At 39.6% G+C, this 9860-nt stretch overlaps 1 protein-coding gene across 2 annotated transcripts in view; it reads right to left on the reverse strand.

Annotated features, from left to right (window-relative positions):
- PPM1B (protein phosphatase, Mg2+/Mn2+ dependent 1B) overlaps positions 1 to 6223 on the reverse strand; it is a 65616-nt gene extending 59393 nt beyond the window's left edge. For both annotated transcript variants that reach the window (XM_019647933.1, XM_019647932.1), the window contains exon 1: positions 5736 to 6223. The gene's annotated coding sequence lies outside the window, so the exon portion shown is untranslated. The remainder of the gene's footprint in view (positions 1 to 5735) is intronic.
- Positions 6224 to 9860: the final 3637 nt, after the last annotated feature.

The raw sequence follows: 9860 nt of genomic DNA on the forward strand, positions 1-9860 counted from the left end.
GGAAGAGCACAATGATGGTGCCAACTTGGGCCAGTGAAGGAACGTCCTCTACAACTAGACTGAAGAACAAAATGATAGCAACTTGTCTGTTCCGCTTCCCCCAATTCCCCAGCACTGTTCCCATCCCCCAAATCCCCAATAAAAATCTTAAAAAAAAAAAATAGTGAAGCTCTAATCACAGCTTTTAAGCACAGTAGGAAACACCATACATCCCATATTTTCCAATCATAATTTCAGCCATCTACAAAGGGAACAGTTGCAATGTAAATTGAGGAAGAGTGCTTGTTATCAGAATGGAAAATCTATGAGGGCAGGAATGAATTTTGTCTGTTTTGTTCAGTCTCCATCCTGGAATAGTGCCTTTCATATTACAATAGAAGGTACTCAGTGAATGTTAAAAACAATGATTGGGGGTGGGGGAATTACCTACAGACTAAACACCATTAAACTATACCCAAGTCTTTACTTCTCAATGGGTTGGTAGCCCAGAATAAGTAAAAGTAACAGGAAGCCTCTCATATCTAAACTTGATCTCCCATACAGTCAGTCTATCATTTAGAGTTCCTTTGTGTTAATTATTTCCTCTTTGTAAAGGACTAAGAAGGGTCATGGGTGTTCAACAGATAAGGACAGTTCCTTAATTCAGAGTTGACAGCTTTTATCAGAAACGGGGGAAAAGCAAAACTCTGCCAAGGTAGGTTAAGCACCCATGAACAACAATATGGACACTCCTAGATTCTCCTACTCTTAAGAACATCTATTAACTATCCCTTTTCAATGTTAGGAGTACACGTATGCATACTTACATCAAGAAAATAAAAGGAAATTAGATTTAAGAATCAGTGACATTATAAGCTTTAAAGTGCTTATAAATCCTTCAGAATTTAAAATTATATACCCTTTATCAAACCTGCTTCTCCTCAGGTACATAGAGTAGTCTCCCCCGATCTGAGGAGAATACATTCCAAGATCTGTAGTGGATGCCTGAAGCCAAAGATAGCATGCTATACATACTGCTATACATACTATTTTTCCTATACATACATACCTATGATCAAGTTTAATTTATAAATTAGACACAGTAAGATACTAACAACAAAACAGAACAATTAAACCAATATACTGTAATAAAAGTTGTGTGAGTGTGGGCTCTCTCAAAATATCTTATGGTACTGTGCTCACTTGTGATGATGTGAGATGATACAATGCCTACATGATGAGATGACCTGAGATGGATTCGCTAGACAAAAGGATGATTTACATACCAGGAAATGGCTCTAGATTTCATCATCTTACTCAGAATGGTGTGCAATTTAAAACTTATGAATTGTTTATTTCTGGAATTTTCCATTTAATATGATTATAATATTTAATAGTATTTAATATTTTCCATTTAATATGACCACTAGTAACTGAAACCGCAGAAAGCAGAACTGCGGATATGGGGGGATTACTGTGTGTACTACCGATCAAACAAAACCTGTTCACTTGGGGGTTTTTTTCTTCTTTTTTTTTTCTTTTTACGTCTGACAGGTAATGTACAAGGTGTCGTAACAAGGTTTGAGGGAGACACATCTCACACAAGAGCATGAACACCCAATCACCACACTTATGAACTACAAAAGTATCAGGTTTTTTTTTCTCGTATACTACAAATCTGATTATACCTGATAACATAGCCACACTATAAAAGTTTTCCAGGAAGGAAAAGGCTTTTCATGTTTCAGTCTTATAAATACACTTTTCATTCACAGCCTATTTTGAAATGGAGGACATTCTACATAGACAAAGCATAGCAATACTAGCAAAAGGTCTTATCCTCCCTACATATAATTGGTCCCATCTCTAAGAGTAAGAAAAGTTCCTTAATATCCAATAGAAATCTGCCAATGTTTGTCTCTCCTCTAAATATCATGCAGATCATGTTATAGTGGATCTTCTTGGGTTCAAAAAGATGCAAAACCAGTTTGCCAACTATTGTTGTTTCTAAACTTTAAGATCTTTAATTTTTTAAGAAACAAATCAATCTAAAGCCAATAAATACAATCTTGATATTTCAACATACTCCAAAAGAAAACTTTGAATCCATTTTCTTATTAGCAAGTGAATATTAAACTATTTAGTAAGTCATAAGAGCTTTATACTAGTAAACTGCTTTAAATGTTATAAACCATGTTAAATTTCTAAATATATGAACAAGTTGAAACACTACAACTGACTAAGCTACTGGGTTCTTACAGTTAAGTAAGTTACTGCAAAGATACAATTATAAAAAGTATATGTTATGCCAAGGAATAAAAAGATATTGCAGATGTCATCATATGTTAGTTGTAATAAAATAAAAAGAAAAAAATGTACTTGAGAACTCCTCCTGTGTCATGCCTGACTTACCTTACCATAATTTAGAGTAAAATATTTGTCTGTTATTAACATTAAATTGAAGGGGAGAAATCAAACAGTCTGAAATTTAAATGAAAACTTAAAAAAAAAAAGGTATGAACTACCACATGGTATTTGTTTCCTAGGCTGCTAGATGATACTAAAAACGAAATCTCAAAATCTTTATATAGTCTGAGAAATGCAGCATACAGACAACACTTTTGGAAAACTTCATAACATCCTCAAGAATTTAGCAAAGACTTCTTTTATTCGTAATACTGATTCAACAACTGGATCAAATCTCTCAAGCTAGTCTAAATGGTGGGTTAGGGGGTAATACAGATGGAATGTTGAAAAGTGTAACTCAAGTCAAATCTACACAAAGAAGTTAAATCACATTAGAAATGTTTCATTTGAAAAAACATTCCAAAATGGCTAATCAGAGATATTAGCATACTTACATTAATCTAAAAAACCGAAAGTAATTTTATTCTAAATCAATGCTTTGATGTAAATATCACCAAGAAAAACAAAGGCAGATTATGAAGCCCATGTATGCTTTTTTTACCTATACTTGTTAGATCAGCTGCTAGAAGGTCATGTTGAACTCTGTCATTTTATAAATTTTATGACAGTCAAGCAGAAACTACAAAAACCAGTATTACCTAAACCTACCCTATTTTACCTTCACTGTTTGAGTACAGGATAGTGAGATGGGGAATAATCCAGGCTATAATTCCAGAGGTTACCCAATTGGTAGGAATCTTATCTCATATCCCCAATTAATCAGTTCTCTTAAGTCACAATTCTGCTGATATGATATATAAGATACATTCTACAATAAAACTTTAAATCTACTAAAAATAGCAGTATTGTTTTCATCCAAATTCTAAAATCAGTTCGCTTAAGGAAAAAGTAAAAAGAATCAAGAACAATGTGAAAAAAAAATCACTGACAATCCAAAAATAACCATATTCTCCAAAATTCTCTTACCACTAATTGTAATTTTATATTTTAAGCTAAGTATTATTTTAATAAATTTTGCTATTAGAATTGTGGAATTTTTTAAAAATTTAACCATTATAACTGATATTATCAGTTGTTTCTCAACTAATTTTTGCTTAAAAAAAAATCAATGAACTGTGAAAAGCATATTTAACAGGAAAAGTGAAGGACTCTGTAAAAAAAAATGTCCGTTATAGGAAAATAAATTCTCAACAAGGGCCACTTTCTCTGACCTTGTCAACTTGTGACTCAGGTGTTCTTAGAAGCACAGCTATTTAGATACACCATTCCTTCAAATGATGTAATCTTAAGGAATTTTTAATAATATGAATTACTAACATAAAATAGTATTTACTGACCTGTCAGATAAACTGGAAAAGCTTTCACCTATTCCTGGAGTCTTCATAGAAATCAGACACCCAGTATAAGAAAACAGGTGTCTCTACTTCTAAGAGAATAATCATAACATGAACAAATCCAAAAGATAATGTACAAGAAACTGGGAAAATCTTAACTAATGGTTATGAAAAATCAAACAAAAACACTACTACATGCTGATAATGCAACAACATAAAGAACCACTGTAGAAACTGTGATAAGACTTTATGAGCAAAAATAAAGATGAAAAGAAAACACAAACAACAACCATAAAAAATAAATAAAAATTTTTTAAAAACCGACAAAGAAGACATTGAGAGAAGGTAAGGAGCTCAGTAAAATCAGGATTATCCCTGAAAGAAAATCTGTTGACTTAAAAAGAAAAATCGGTTCTAAATACTAAACTTTAAAACTTCTACTGAAACAACGCACTGCCTATGCAGGAGGCCTACACAAATTTTTTTTTAATTACCATTTTAATAGTATAATTTCACCTATATTTTTAAAAAGAAAAAAAGCCTGTACACTTGGAAAAGACCATTAGAATAACAGAATAACTTGCCCCACTATTTACTTAGAAATGCTCTTTTTAAAAGTAGGCCAACAATAGGAACTTTGCTATTGCACAACAGAGAAAGTAAATGAAATGTCTATTAACATTCAGTGTCGATGGCATGTTTCTCCATCTCCTTAGAACATACTGACTTACACTGTCTACCCTGAACAATTTACCACTTCTACATCCATGCAGTAGCTCAAATAAAGAGTTCCTGTGTTAATCCCACAATAAACCTCAGTAATTCTCACATCACAGGAGTTGTAAACGTTTGTTAACAGAAAAAGAATGTTTTTCCCAAAATAGCTCTAACACTAAGACTACTCAAATTCCTCAATAATCCTTTTACAAGACTCCTGCCAACTTTATTTTGATACATTAAACATGTGGAGCCTATTTTAAAAGGTCTTTAGCTGTGACTTAATCAAAACAGCTTCCTAGTGGTTCGTATAATGTCTTCTTTTTCAAGTTTTTAAGTTGTTTTCAGGCCAACTTGAATGCTGATGAATCTGGGCCGCTATCAAACGCTTAAGAAGCATTTCTGCCAAATAAGATGGGCAAATGTTCTAGTTCTGCTAAATCTGACAGAGGTCATGGAACTCAAAAAATAAAATAACTATTTTCAACACTCATTGAGACTTTCATTTTAAACATGACTTCAGGTTATTTTCACACTCTACGTTTAATAACAAAATCGTTTTTCAGTTATGTTAGGCTCAGTTAAATAAAAAACTGATCTGCCACATAAGGCTGGCGAGTCTACTCTTAATGGGCCTCTGGCAGGTTTGGGAATACTGACGATAGCAATTTCATTTAAGAACCTCACTGGTTAAAAAGCATGACATCCGAAAAGGATTGCTGGGGAAGGCAGGACAGAGAAGCCAGGAGTGGGCTAAGAAGAGAAAGAGAAACGATTTAAAGCCCCGAGCAGGGGAGTGAGACGCAGCAGAGACAGAAGAGCGAAAGAGATTTAACAAGGAAGTGAAGTGGAGCGCAAAGTAGGGCACAAGCAGATGAGGAAACAAATGGGAAAAGGTAGTGCTTCCAAATAGGGCAAGCACCAGGAAGGGATGAGTTAAGGCCTGGGGTAGCCCCAGTACCTTCATGTGAAAGAGATGCTCGCAGACCGAAGCAGAGAACAGGGGCAGTTTATTTCCAGTTGCCGGAGCAAACTAAAATTCTCTACCTTAAGCCTCTCCCAGCCGCGGCCAAACGCGGAGGCGGCGGCTGGGGAAGGGGCCTACCCAGGAGCCAGGCCCGAGTTCCACTACCCCCCGGCTCCGCGGCACGGGAAAGAGGAGAGGATTAGGCGGGCAGAGGCCCTGGCCGCAGCACGGCGGCACCCCGAAAACGGTCTGGGGCCTCGGATGTGACCTCGCGCGGTTTTTCCCTACGGTGGGGCGCCGAGCGGCCTTACCTGGGGCGAGCGAGTGAGGCGAGGTCTAGGGCGTCTGCTCACGCCGCCGCAGAGACCCCTGCTGCACTCAGCCCAGGCTTCCAACGGAGGCGCGACCCTGCCTCTGCTGCTGCTTCCCCCTCGGGGTCTCGGCCGCCTCCTCCGCCGCCTCCGGGCTGTTTACACCGTCGGGCCCCGCACGCCGCCGCCGCCGCCGCTGCCGCCTTCTCTCCACCCTAGCGCCGTTGCCGATTCGGCCGCCGCCACCTCCTCCGTCTCAGCCTCGTCTCTCTGGAGCATCTTCCAGCCACCAAACCTTGAGAAACAGAGACTCCAGCCGCGCGGGCAGGAAACTCCCCCGCAACTGCTAGGGGGAAGAGGCGGTCAAAGCACCGGCGGCTTTTCCGCCATTGAGCAGCAGTCGCTCAGCTCCTTCTGCAACCTCCTCCCCGCACCCCGTCCTTCCCCGCCCCTCGGTGAGCCCCGCCCCGAGATCCCACCCATTGGGACGCCGCGCGGCCTCTCGCTGTATTCGGTTTGCTGAGCAGCCGTCAATCACCGCCCTACCTCCCACTCCGGCAGCCACTGTACCTCCGTACTGAGTTTTCCCCGCCCACAATGCCCCGCCTTTGAGTTCCTAGTTTTCCATTGGGCATCAATGACCACCTTCAATTGGCAAGGTCAACTATCCATCAAACACCGCCCACTGAGCGAGACCCAACCCTTTATTACCATTTACTTCATTCAGCCCCGCCTCTGCCATACTGCCCGGACGTCAGGGACCAACCCACCTTACCAGCCATAAGTAGAGACCGCCGTCAATCAAATAAACCCACCTGCGCTCCGCCTCGCAAAACCCGAGCCCTAGCGATTCTCTTTTCTTAGTGGCCCAAAGGGTGGCCCGAACCCTCAATCATTGGCTTTTTCTATGTGTCCGTCACTAAACCAATTTCCAAGTCCGTCACAGCGGCTTTTTTTAAATGAACGCGCAAAAGGCGGGTAAGTATCCAAAAAGTGATTGGCTAATCTTCGAAAACGGTCAAACCCAGAGACTGTGGGGATCCTTCCCGTTATACATAGACCGTCCTCCTCTATTTTTTACCTTTAAGCCTTGCATAAAACAAGGGTCATAAAAGAGCCAACGGGCTGTCCAGTTATAGGTGTGGATGCCTAGTCCCACCCGGAATTGCAGGGGTTGGCTGCTGATTGGCTAACAAAGTCTGCTAAGCCGTCATTGGAGGTTATAAACGCCTCTCGGCGCAGAGACTGCTAGGGATGGCGCAAGCGAGGACAAGAAGCGGTCTGGGGGGAGGCGGTTGTTTTGCCTCGGCCAGCGGGTGGGGCGCACGCGAGAGAAGGCAGGGCTCTGGGCGATGTGTTGCGGGGAGGGGAAAAACCCGGATGTTCCCTAACAATGAAATCATCGCGGACCAATCAGAGCAGCCGAGCTGGGATACCTGCCTGACCTGTCCTCAGAAAGGGAAGAGAATTGAGTTAGTGAGCGGGAAATTGGGGTGTCAGGAGAGGCCAAAAAGCGACGTGAGAAAATGGGACAGGTGATCCCTTCAGGAGGATTCTGTGCTGTTAGTGGTCCTTTTCATTCCTTCTAGGCCCTTGCCATTTCCGTGTTTTGTTTCTCAGACAACACTGATTTTAAAACTTTGAACCAGTCTTTGCCATTCACTCTTTTCATTCCACAGTTATTCAGCATCTGCTATTTGCCAGGCTCTTTACGTAGAGCTAGAAATAAAAAAATAAATTAGCCAATTCCAATTTTAGATGATAGGTGCTATAATTGAAACGTGCACGGGATGGTGATGACATAAAGGATCATCTCTGTGGATAGGTTTACCGAGGATAGGTTTACAGACACAGGATGAGTCTAGAATGAGTGATTCAATAGGCAGATAAAGAAACTGGACATGATTCCTCCAGCAATAGAATTAGACTAAAAGGTACTGCAAGGCTAATTCTCCCCCGCCCCCCCCCCGCCCCCCAAAGAAACAATACTAAAGTGTAACGAAGACATTCTAATAGCTTAGGATACTATTTTGTTTTAATGAAAATGCCCTGAATGAGAATTTAAATCTTATTCATTCTTTTGTGTAAATTGGTTTGGGCAGATAATTTAAACTAAGACCCAAGAGAGTACCATTCAGCTTAGGGGCTGTGAATGTTTTGGGAAGAAAGACAAATTTAGGAATAGGACAATTGCCCAAGCAATGATTAGGATGGCAAAAATAAAGACTTGATTACAATTCAGATTTGTTTTTTAATCTACTTCTCAAGTTTGTGTAAAGATAGTGTTTCTTACAACAGGTTGGCTAGACCACCAGCATCAGAATCACCTCGGGTGAAGTCCTGGGTTCACTCACACCTATAATATCAGGGACTCTAGGGACAAGACTTAGAAAGATGAATTTTAAAATAACTGCCCAGATGGTTTTCATGCACACCTATGATTGAGACCCTCTAGCATAGGTGATACGAAAACTCAGTGCCCCCACTACTGCATATTGAAAGGAAAAAGAAAAAAAGGGGGAAAAAAGTAGGCCCATTTAAATTTTGTCTTTTTCTTGTACCCTTTATTGTGAGTATGGGATTATACAGTTCTCAGGAAACATTTCTTAAATGACTTATAGAATACATTTTCTTAAATCACACTTTATTTTATATAGGGAGAAGGGAGTCTGGGACCCCAGCTTCCAAAATAGGAACCTAAAGATGATAAATGTAAAGACATCTGGGGACCCTTGTCTTGAGAATCCAAGCAACCTCAGAAGGGCGTCAGAGAAGCTTTCTTCATTGGCTTGATTTCCATCTCACTTTCCCTTGGTTGACCCCAAAACTAACACAATGCACAATCATTTAGGTGGGCTGATCATTGCCATCATTCATACTTTCAATTGCTAAAAATAAAGTATATTGAATATTGTTCTAGGTGCTGAGAATACGATAGGGATCAAAACATTTAGATTAAAAAGGAAAATTGCTATGTACCATCATAAACATAGAATGTATCATAAACATTGAATAACATCATAGTCGGCTCTGTCCCTAACTAGCTGTGTGACTTGAGCTAGTAACTGAGTTCTCTGAGCCCTAGTTTGTTCTATATAATAAGAATTGTCTTCAGGAGCCAGATGAAGAATTTAAGATGGTCTTAGTAATGCAACACACTCCCCAATATATAATTTAAAATGGGAAGAATTCTCAAATATAATGTAGAAAAAACTGATTTTTCCAATGTTGACTATACTACTCTGATGTTTTTTTATAAATAAGACATCAGATATCAATTTACCCCAAACAAATTTGTGTGCTCCAGTTTTGCTGATACACTAAGCCTACACTCAGTCATTAGTATTCCAGCACTGCCTGCTTCACACAACTATTTCAAAGGTTAAATGAGATATGGTGTATAATAGCACCTAATACAGTGCCTGTCAAAGTTGAACAGGAATCTTTATATGTCACATAGAAGAAACTTCATTTATTCAGTCAGCATATTTATGTGCTTGTTACATGCAGATCACAGTGCTCTCTCTGAAAAGAAGCTTTAGTGTCAAACCTCAAGTAGTCTGATTTGAGTAGATTGATCCACTGCCTTCCCAACCACTGGAAATGTTCCACTAATAAGACTGTTTTCTTCATTTAAAAAAAATCACCAGTTCCACTATACAAATATTTATTAAGCATTCACCATGAATTGGGTACTATGGTAGATGATAGGCACTGCTGCCTTTGAAATTAATAAACTGTGATATTGTGATATAATAAATATATATTTGGTTTTTATCCCTAAGACCTTTGAAGTTTCTTGAGTGGAAGGGGTAAGAGAAGCATTTTTTGCTATTCATAATAAGCTCTTATGAACCATACTTGAATGTATGCCATTGAGGTAACTCTTGGAGGATGGGGACTGGTTGTCAGAGGAATCAACCACGTAATGAGCAAGGTAGAACTTTGAGTCCCATCCCCAACTTCTGGGGAGGGGAGAGAGCCTGGAAACACACTTAATCACCAATGTCTACTGATTTAATCCATTATGCCTACTTAATGAAGCCTCCATAAAAACCCTCAATGACTGGGTTCGGAGAGTCCTGGGTTGGTGAACACATCGAGTTGGTGGATGGGTAGTGAGCT

Source organism: Hipposideros armiger, unplaced genomic scaffold (genome assembly GCF_001890085.2).
Source record: "Hipposideros armiger isolate ML-2016 unplaced genomic scaffold, ASM189008v1 scaffold_118, whole genome shotgun sequence".
NCBI classification, from domain to species: domain Eukaryota; kingdom Metazoa; phylum Chordata; class Mammalia; order Chiroptera; family Hipposideridae; genus Hipposideros; species Hipposideros armiger.